The sequence below is a fragment of the Argentina silus genome (genome assembly GCF_951799395.1).
Source record: "Argentina silus genome assembly, chromosome: 10".
NCBI lineage: Eukaryota > Metazoa > Chordata > Actinopteri > Argentiniformes > Argentinidae > Argentina > Argentina silus.
Genome location: NC_139664.1, coordinates 22112876 through 22123969, shown reverse-complemented (window position 1 = coordinate 22123969; position 11094 = coordinate 22112876).

Genomic DNA, 11094 nt, shown 5'->3' with positions numbered 1-11094 from the left:
ACTGCCACAACAATGGAAATCAATGTTGCCCACATTATATTGTATGCCAACATCAATCAAAAGTAACCTCAAACCAAATACTGTAACAAAGTGATACAGGCTTATCAACGGATACAGATGCTCCTGGCCGATAGTCTTCTTCCAAAGAAAGAAGAGAGAAAGAAAAAGATACAATAATGATGGAATGGGTGGAGTATGGCTTTAAAAGATCCAGAAAACAACCGAAATATAGTATCATGAAAAGAAAAAGGTCCCCCAGAATGAAGAAGAATAATCGACAGATAGGTACAGACCGACATTTCAGTGGGGTACGTACGTCTAAGTCCCGTCGCTGCAGAAATTTCATTGTGTGAAGTGCTGCTGAAAGCCACCACAAGGTCGTGATAAGAGCTGTGAAGGATGTTTGAAAAGAGAATGGTTGTTGCGCCATACAGTACTGTATGCGTCTGTGCTGTGTGTTGTAAGTCGCTTTGGATAAAGGTGTCTGCTAAATGTCAAAAATATAAATGTAAATGCTACTGTTTATACTGTAGCATCGGTAGGCCTGTATTGGATATCCAACAAATTGATTCAGCCCAAGACTCAGAGACACCAGCACTCGCCACTTGTATCAATAAAAAAGAAAACACTGACAGGTTTGTGTGGTGATAATTTATTTATTTTTAACCCTAACCCTTATTCATGTTTTCAAATGCTTCTGACAAATCATGTTTTCCGATTCGTGCATACGGGCATGTGTGTAAAATACTTTATTGAAGGTTGTATTTATCGTAATACGCTAATGATGCTAATTGCTGCCTGGTCTGTTTACATTTGTCATCATTCAATGCAATCTGGGTGTGATGTACCCTCCTGTCAGACCAAAGGTGTCTTTGGGAAATGAGGTGAGTAGATGGTTTAAATGTTTACAGATTAAAGGCATCAGACGAAACATTAAGACACACAGCTCAATGCTGATTGTTGCGTCAATTGTAAATAGATGTTCCAATCAAGTGTTGGAATCACACCGTTGAGCGACATTTACATTACATATTGATATTTATGTTTCTATTCATGTTGATTCACTGTGCTTTCATTCAATGACACTTCTTATTTCATAGTCTTTTATTTAAATTTGATACATGTTTACAGATTGAAGGCATCAGACGAAACATTAAGACACACAGACGGGCAGGAAGTAGTCATTGTATGATCAATGTACTTGTTGCAGGCCGCTCTTGTTAGCTTCACTTCCCAAAATGTAATAATGGCCTCAATGAGTTCATCTCTGTTTGTTGGCTTCTGATGTACTCTTTCAATGTGTGCCAGACAAGCTCGATGAGGTTGAAATCAGGAGACCTGTGTGAAAAGATTATTTCATGTCAATTGATTTCAACAAACACATCATATTACAGCATATTAACCAGCAGCAATATCTAGGATTGTGTGATTTACTTGCTCTACCAGCGTCTTGACCCAGTTTATTCCTTCATTTGCGATGCAAATTCTAGCTGAAGTATGGGTCGGATCATTGTCTGCATTAGTTCAAAAAATCGAAAAGTTATCTTTGATGTAAGTGAGACGATGTTTATTATTATAAGAACACTTTATGTATTTTGGATTGAAAAACATATATTAAACAATGTGAACGTTGATCCACTGTAATACTGTACCTTGGAAGAAACTATGAGTTTGACCCCTAAAATCTTCTCTGACATAAGGCCCTGTGACTCCTTTCACAATGTGTTCCTCAAAGTAAACTCGATCCATGATTCCTGAAAGATGATGTAGAGTACAATAACATATGGTCAGAAGTAACCAAATCACCTCCTTTATCTTCACCTTTATTTATTTAATCCTGAAAGAACAGATGACAGACTGTAGATTGGATGTGGATGTTATACCTTAGAAAATATGCAATGGGCCCGGTCCCTGGCGAGATAAGGCACCCCAGATGTGCAGTTTGAAGGGATGTTTCTATCCGGCTTACACCAACATGTCAAGGAGAAGCGCTCCAGAGTCACAGTTGACTCAATGCTGAAGATTACGTTGTGAAAATATTCATCAGTTTCAATGCATGTGCGTGCCTGCTCTATGCAAAGGGTCTTGTTCTTGTCATGAATCATAGGGTCCATTCTGCAAAAGAATTCTGTCATTATCGTTAACAAGCCATAAACATAATTTTGTTGTTGTTATAAGAGCATTCCCCTCACTGACATTTATAATCATAATTTGGGCCTAGGAGTTGGGGCTGGGAGTTCTTTCACAGGAAGACACATCTTTAATTGTAGGCTATTTGTACATTATGGTTTGTCATCACAACAATTCAATAATGTGTGGATTAGGTGCATTATTCTTACCGTGTCTTTCCAAATTTCCACCCAAGGTTCTGCAGATGTTTTCTGATGGTATGTATTTGGACTGACGTAATATTTTTGGTCTCAGACCCTTAATGGTTTTTGCAGACCGCTCATCATCCTCCTCCAAGTACCAATCGAGGGCTTCAATGATATCGCTAGGACAAAAGAAGAAGAATGTCAAACATTATGAATATAATAACATATGGAGATTGCTCTCTCTCTCTCTCCTTGTCTCATGCATTCATAGTGTATGCCAGGGTTTACCTTGTCATTTTCCTGGGCTTTTGCTTTTGTCGCAAAACCATAGATGTAGACTTTTGAACTGTTGCTATGACGCTATGGTGGCTATTGACCCACATCAGAGAATATAGTATACACATTGTGTCAAAAAGTGATGACGTCACATAATTTATGAGGCTGTGGCCCCGCCCACAGGATGTAGATCCGTGAGAATGGAAGGTATGGGTTAGGAGGGAGGGGTGGGTAGGGGATGTGGAGGGGGCCCCCCCTGGGGGGCCCTGAACTGCCTGAAGAACCATAGGGGGGTCAGCTAAAGTTTGTCACAGATAAGGGGTGTTGGGAAGGGGGGTTTATTGCCCTATGAGACGTGGGTGAGAGTCTAAGGTGTTCTGGGTTTGTCGGAACATGACATTTTTATGAGGATATGGTCACCCTCGGGCGCTGTAGAACCGCGAGAATGGATTGGATGGAATAGGGGTGAGGGGTGGGGGCCCCCATGGGGGGCCCTGAACTGTCTGAAGAACCATCGGGGGTTCAGCTAAAGTTTGTCACTGATAAGGGGTGTTGGGAGGGGTGGTGATGACTTTATGTGGCATACAGGCATCTATGTCAAAATTGCATATGAGGCTTAAAATAAAACTTCAATACTGGGGGGTTAAAATGTGCAATTAAAAAATGGTTAGGCTGCTACTCTAGTGCTAGTATTGTGTTCAATAATGAAGGGTTAGGGTTAATAAAAGGGGGTTTAAAAAAAAAGGTTCATTTTTTAAAAAATGTTTAGTTTCAAACGAGGGGTCTGCCACAGTGGCACGGACGTGACGTTGATAAGATCATGTGTTTCCAGGGTAAAAGGTGTATATATATATATATATATATATATATATATATATATATGATCCTGTGTGAGAGCTGTAGTAGTGGTTGTGGCTGTATGACTGTGTCTAAAATGGCTTCTACAAGGAGGATGGGGGAAATGGAAGGGTGTTTAATGATCCATGAGACATGGGTGTGAGGCTAAGGTGTTCTGTTGTTTGTAAAATTAGTTGTAGCATCTTGACATTTTTATGAGGCTGTGGTCACCCCCGTAGGATGTAGAACCGTGAGAATGGATTGGTTGGATTAGGGGGGAATCACTGGGCCCTGAACTGTCTGAAGACCGACCGACCGAGGTCCTGCTAAAGTTTGCCTCTGATAAGAGCATGTGTTTCCCTGACAAAAAGATGTATATATATGTGACCCTGAGAGCTGGTCACAAAGGCCCAAAGACTTGTGACAGCGGCATCTGATCAATCTCTCTCCACCATGGAGGTGCAATTGTGTGGAAATGGCTGTGTGTTCTACCTCTTGTTACCTGTTCAAGTGTTAGGGTAACATCACACTGCTGGTCATTTCCTCATAATTACACGTGATATATCTATCTGATTCTTGTATTGAGGTTCAACGTTTTTCAACGTTTGCCATGTGGGACAGTGAACCGGCATTCTGTAATCCTAGTTTTTGTAAGCTATCCTGAAGCATGTTCTAAATGTTTTTTCAAGAAAAAAGTGGCTTGAAAGTCTTGGGATCTTTAGCATTGAGCTGTAAGACCCAAATTGTTAGGAAAGTATTTGTGGGTCGTACAAAGCTTTTGGCTTTTTCCTTTTTTTCTACATGCCAATGGAACAGCATTTTTAGCACCTTTTTTTTTTATTTGAGATGGATATGGGAAGTTTAGAAACCAATGATGGATAACAATACAATCTGACTTAAAGAAGCGTATTGCATATCTTTGAATATAGACATGTTGCATATGTAGGTATGTTCGCAAGTAACATGTCAGTAAAGAAAAGGGTAATGAAAGTCATAGCAGCTCACCACCAAAAATCTGAATTTGACTATGGGTATTGTCTCTTATTTTAACCCTTGGCTTGACATTTTAAATGTACAACATGTACCGCTATATTCCCATAGACCCATATAGAGTTCATGAAAAGTATCACTAATTTGGTTCGTTATCTCACAATTTGTTATTTAGGTCGATTTTTAGGATAGAACTTGAGTTGCTGGTATTATTGTGGGAACTCAAATCAGTCACTCAGCTTTTTCTATAGGCTACCCTCATCAATGCAGAATATGTGCTTGTCCAATGAAATGTGAATGTTCTCGTTTCAGTACGCTGAACGCTTCATCTTTCACTCCACCGTTTCCTAAATCATTTTACCTCATATCCTTTGTTCATCCTAAATTTGTTTCTAATACTGCTTATTCATGTTTTAAGTTACCTATTTATGCCAGCACCTTAGATTACCAGACCTGTACAACATTTGATAACAATGTTATTTATGCACTAAAATAAAATGACTTTTGGAGCTATTGCTTGAGTTGAGTCTAGTGTGTTTCAGATGGTTGGACGTTCAGATTGTTCTGTTTTAGAGAGGAGAGGTGATGAGGGCAGGTGGATGTTCATCATGAAGCTTACTTTGTTTAATACCAGGCTAGTTTGTCTGGTGAGACCACACCAACTCATTGCATAGCTTGTTAACCAACTGGTCCCGGATACACGTAATGTACGTGCACTACTAATTCAGAAATTCATTTTTACACCCAATGGTCGAGAGGGATACTAACTAGCCAAATAGCATGCAGTGGGTGATATTACAGAGAATAATGCCTTTAATGTTTTATTACAGAAATAACTGCCAATAGGTTGTCATTGAATCTCCCCCCATAAAATGTTGCTGTTCATTAGTTATGATCTCAGTTTTGAGCTATGGTGAAGCGTAACAGTGCATATGCAAATCATTGTGAAACTGACATTTATTTTGACTTTTGTTGGACATTCAATATGTAGGCTAGGCTATATCTTACTGGTTGTTTGTAGTCTGTCTGTCTATCTCTAGTGTGTGGAAAGTATCCAGCAAATTGGTTCTTCGATGAATATGTGTAGGCCTAGTACTTGTTTCTGTGGTCACCGAAACTACAGCATTTATAGAGAAGTCAAGCTGCAAAAATGCATCATGGAATGTTGCCACTGGCCATGCAGATAGAACTAGTTACATATCAGGATGTAGTTGAATTATCTGTCAACCTGTACATTTTTCATCGTTGGGGGACACAGTTTATCTGAAGCTAATCTATTTCCAGTGAATGGATATGTTCATGGGTGTGTGTGTTGTCATTCCAATGAGGGATAAGTGTTTAATTTGAGAGTGACCTGAACAATAGCAAGCCCAGGATGTAAATAATGAAATCACATTTAAATCATACATGCACCATTTCTAGTCTAGTACTTGCATAAAAACTAGGCTTAAGGGTGCCCTCTGATCAGATCTTGACAGTTTTTAGGGAAAAGGCACATTTAATTGCGAAAGAGTATGGTTATGAGGGGTCTGTTTTGTTTAACTAAATGGCATATCATCATGGATATCATAGACCAATTCAGCTCACCAGTAGGCACATTTCACGTGCCTCTGTTGCTTGAATGCAACAATTGAATTGGATTCAATTGGATTGTCTGTTGATCTTTTTTCATCATGCTTAATCGAGTTGTTGGGAGTGTTTTAGAGATTGTTTAACGTCGTCATTGCTCGGCTTTACCCCTTTGTTGGTTTGTATGACTTCTTCAACTGGTCCCTACATGGATGTCTCAGTTCAGTTGTCAATCTCCATTCAAAATGGGCTAAGAATAGTATAGATGGATGCCTTTTCCATATGACCCATATTTCTCTGTGTTGCAGAAGGACATTCAAGCAAACAATGTTAATAACAAAATGAAACGTGAATCTGGGTTTGCACTATTGTAGGCCTATAGCCTACTGCTGACCATCTAAACATCTCCTAAAAGTATAATGTCAGATATATAGGCACAGTAATGCCTCTCTTTGCCTTTCTCCTATCTTCCCCTGAAGAGCTAACCGCCCCCTTATAGTAGAGTATAACTTATTTTCTTAATTCAAAGGTAACAATAGGTAACACTGAATGTACTGAAAGCCAGAGTGTTGATATACTTTAAGAAATGACGTATCCACCTGTAATATGCGTATTATGCATGTTCATTAACTTGAACTTATTGACCCCTCAAATTGGGATAGTAAGAAGTCGAAGTTGTCTTTGTTTTCTGATGTCTGTTCTCTGGCAAAAATTGACCCTAAGAATGAGACTGATGGAACATTAGTCATGTTAGTCGTTGAATAGGCATCTACTAGAAAGATTGAATTTGAGCTGGTGCGAAGATTGGTCCTACTTTGTATTGCCTGTTGAGGTGTTGTAATAGAGGAGCTGTTACCATAGTTGCGGTGTCGTGTGATCTTATTGTATGTTTAATTTTGGCTTCAGCTTTTACTATTCATATTCCCATCAGACGACAGTTTTTTCCTCAAGTAACCAACAGAAACAATTAATGTTTGGCACCTTTTGCGGAATGCCTGAAAATGTTATGGTTATCGTTAAACCCCCTCTACAACCTTTAATACGCGTAATGGCTCCATAACAATGATGCTTCTCGTACCGTTGTCCGTTATGGTTTATGAGTTGACTTCTCTTGTATTTTTGTTTGTTTAGCTTATGTCTAGATGTTGCTCTTTTATTCCCCAAAAATATGTATGATGGCTTCTGCAGGCCCTGCTACAGTATGATGGTCTCATATCTCACTCTGTTTTGAGTAGTCAACATTTTATTTTATTTTATCAGGTCTTTTTTGGTTGCGTTCATTTGGAGAACTATGATCGTCGTCACGCAGAGCTTGGCTCCATCCATCCATCGACTCGCAGCGACTCTATCCTGAGAAAGTACGGTTGCAAAAGAAATCGGAGAACTTTCGTAGAGCTTCCCCAAACCGAACCAATGCCATATAGCTGAATTACATGCAACATGCAAGACACCATAACTAATAATGCAAGGTATTTTGTATCTTTCCGAAAGCATTGAGGGCTTCAGAGTAACTTGGTTTTTTATATACCAACTTGGAAAATTACCTCAGAAAGGTCTCGGGTGCTAGTGTTGTATATCCCTAATTTAGGATGACAAAGATCAATTTTAGTGACCAAATGACCCAAGCCAATACTGTGTACAAACTTTATCATTTTACTTCCTTTAACCTTTAGTTAAGCAAAATTTGTAATTATGGATGAACTTTGAATGTATGTACATTAAAGTTCATGGGACCAAATTTTGTAATTGGGAGTTCAAGTCTCAATGTTGTTATGTACGCATGCAAATCCTCCCTTTTTAAAATGTAGTAATACTGTAACTAAAACAACCAATGAACGCTCAGCAGACACTGAGTTGGGACTCATTTGTGTGGCAATATAAGCTGTAGTCATGACTGGATGATATATTGATGTACCAATGAAATGGATATTTAGATTTGCAATGAATCACTATCAATATTCCTGCAATATGTTTTGGTAGTATAAATAGTGGGCTGCGGATTGAAAGAAAGAGGCATGTTGATGGGATGTTGTATGCAGAGCAATAATGACTAAAGTCTGAGTTGGAGTTATGATTTGCTGAGCAGTGTAGATGGGCCAACGTTAGGTAAGATGCATGGCAGGTATCACTCTGAGCGGTACCCTGGCCTGTGGTCTCCAGCACGTCTTGTGGCAACTTTCATTTAACATTTAAGCATTGGTAGGAGGTCATCTAATTAATTGAATATATGTCATGCGTCAATGCCATATATCTACCTCCTACATTCATATGAATTACATTCATAGGAGGTAGATATATGGCATTGACGCATGACATGGTTTCTGAAGTGTCTATGGGAATCAAGCTCTCTTGCAAGTTGTGGATTTCTTGTGCATAATTTTGTACTTTTAAGGCCAAATGTACGAGAAGAATGTACTCCATGTGTAGTTCTAAGGCTATCTTAAGCCCAAAGGTGCGGGGGAATAGGCCAGGGATGGACACAGTAGCAGATACAGCCCTTTCACGGCAATATCTGAGTCACCAGTCACATTGAACAGCATGGAGTCGCCATGTACCCGATAGTTGTGTTGGTGGACATTAAGTCCTCATTGATTTTAGGCTATATGGACACATACAGCATCCTTACAAAGCAAAACATGGAAAGTACCGTCGCTACAATTTAGAAATATTCCTTTGATCAATTGTAATGTTAACCATTGCATAAATTACACATAATCCTACGTAACCATTCCGCTTCAGATTCATACATACCCTTTCATTCCATCTGACAGTGAACATGTAGCAGTACATGTTGTTCAAGACCTCCTTAATCAGAAAATAGCTTTTGCATGGCCAGTGCACAGCCTTAGGTGATGATCAAACCTCTCAAAAAAGGGGAAATACAATTTTTTATTGGATAATATGAAGCACACAAAAGAAAAAAAGAAATGAGAAAAGTCAATGCAGCATATATCAGGTTTATGAGATACTTCATGAATATATATGAATATCTATCTATATAGATAGATATATATATATAGATATATCTTTTACCTTTTTAGAAAAGCTCTTCAAAGTCATGTTATTCCTTATAATTCCTATCGATAGCTTAAATTACCTCGTCTTTTATTGTTGTTTTTTGTCAGTTTGCCCAACCTTAAGTGGGGCAATTTTGAAACTACTTTGAAAGTGCAAAACACAAATACTGATCGTTCTATGCAGCGTCTTCACTTTTAAGGTTGCATGATAATTAGTGTAGAAATTATTTTATGTGGCACTGTAAATGAAATAGGGATGGCAACCCCAGTATATGGGAGGTGGAAAGGAAATCTCTGAAAAGGCACACATAAAACAATAACATGCAGGATGCTTTCAGCTCAGACATCAAGAATGACATAAGAACTTTAATTTAATTTCCCCACAACCTTCTCTGTACAGTGCCTTTCAATCGATTGATCTCTTGAATAACCGATATATGTCACTACATCAGTATATCATGTCACAAATACATTGAGAAAAGTAATTTCAAATGTGTATTCCCTTTGTAAAATGTAGCATGCAAAAATACATCTATCGTCATATCAAAAACTGTATCAAATTTGGATAATGAATAGCGTGCTACTGTTCTTGTCGTTTTCTGGTTGCAACAAACAGCTTTAAATGGCAAAGGGCAAGAAAAGCCTCGCTGGTTTTATTGCGGCACTGCATAACATCACTTCAAGATGCAGATGTTAGATCCTTGATGATCACTCAGTGGCATCTATAAGCCATCTACGAACCACTAAAAACACTACTTATAGGTTTGCAAAGTTACAGGTAACCTATATTCAATTAATTAGATGACCTCCTACCAATGCTTAAATGTTAAATGAAAGTTGCCACAAGACGTGCTGGAGACCACAGGCCAGGGTACCGCTCAGAGTGATACCTGCCATGCATCTTACCTAACGTTGGCCCATCTACACTGCTCAGCAAATCATAACTCCAACTCAGACTTTAGTCATTATTGCTCTGCATACAACATCCCATCAACATGCCTCTTTCTTTCAATCCGCAGCCCACTATTTATACTACCAAAACATATTGCAGGAATATTGATAGTGATTCATTGCAAATCTAAATATCCATTTCATTGGTACATCAATATATCATCCAGTCATGACTACAGCTTATATTGCCACACAAATGAGTCCCAACTCAGTGTCTGCTGAGCGTTCATTGGTTGTTTTAGTTACAGTATTACTACATTTTAAAAAGGGAGGATTTGCATGCGTACATAACAACATTGAGACTTGAACTCCCAATTACAAAATTTGGTCCCATGAACTTTAATGTACATACATTCAAAGTTCATCCATAATTACAAATTTTGCTTAACTAAAGGTTAAAGGAAGTAAAATGATAAAGTTTGTACACAGTATTGGCTTGGGTCATTTGGTCACTAAAATTGATCTTTGTCATCCTAAATTAGGGATATACAACACTAGCACCCGAGACCTTTCTGAGGTAATTTTCCAAGTTGGTATATAAAAAACCAAGTTACTCTGAAGCCCTCAATGCTTTCGGAAAGATACAAAATACCTTGCATTATTAGTTATGGTGTCTTGCATGTTGCATGTAATTCAGCTATATGGCATTGGTTCGGTTTGGGGAAGCTCTACGAAAGTTCTCCGATTTCTTTTGCAACCGTACTTTCTCAGGATAGAGTCGCTGCGAGTCGATGGATGGATGGAGCCAAGCTCTGCGTGACGACGATCATAGTTCTCCAAATGAACGCAACCAAAAAAGACAAAATAAAATAAAATGTTGACTACTCAAAACAGAGTGAGATATGAGACCATCATACTGTAGCAGGGCCTGCAGAAGCCATCATACATATTTTTGGGGAATAAAAGAGCAACATCTAGACATAAGCTAAACAAACAAAAATACAAGAGAAGTCAACTCATAAACCATAACGGACAACGGTACGAGAAGCATCATTGTTATGGAGCCATTACGCGTATTAAAGGTTGTAGAGGGGGTTTAACGATAACCATAACATTTTCAGGCATTCCGCAAAAGGTGCCAAACATTAATTGTTTCTGTTGGTTACTTGAGGAAAAAACTGTCGTCTGATGGGAATATG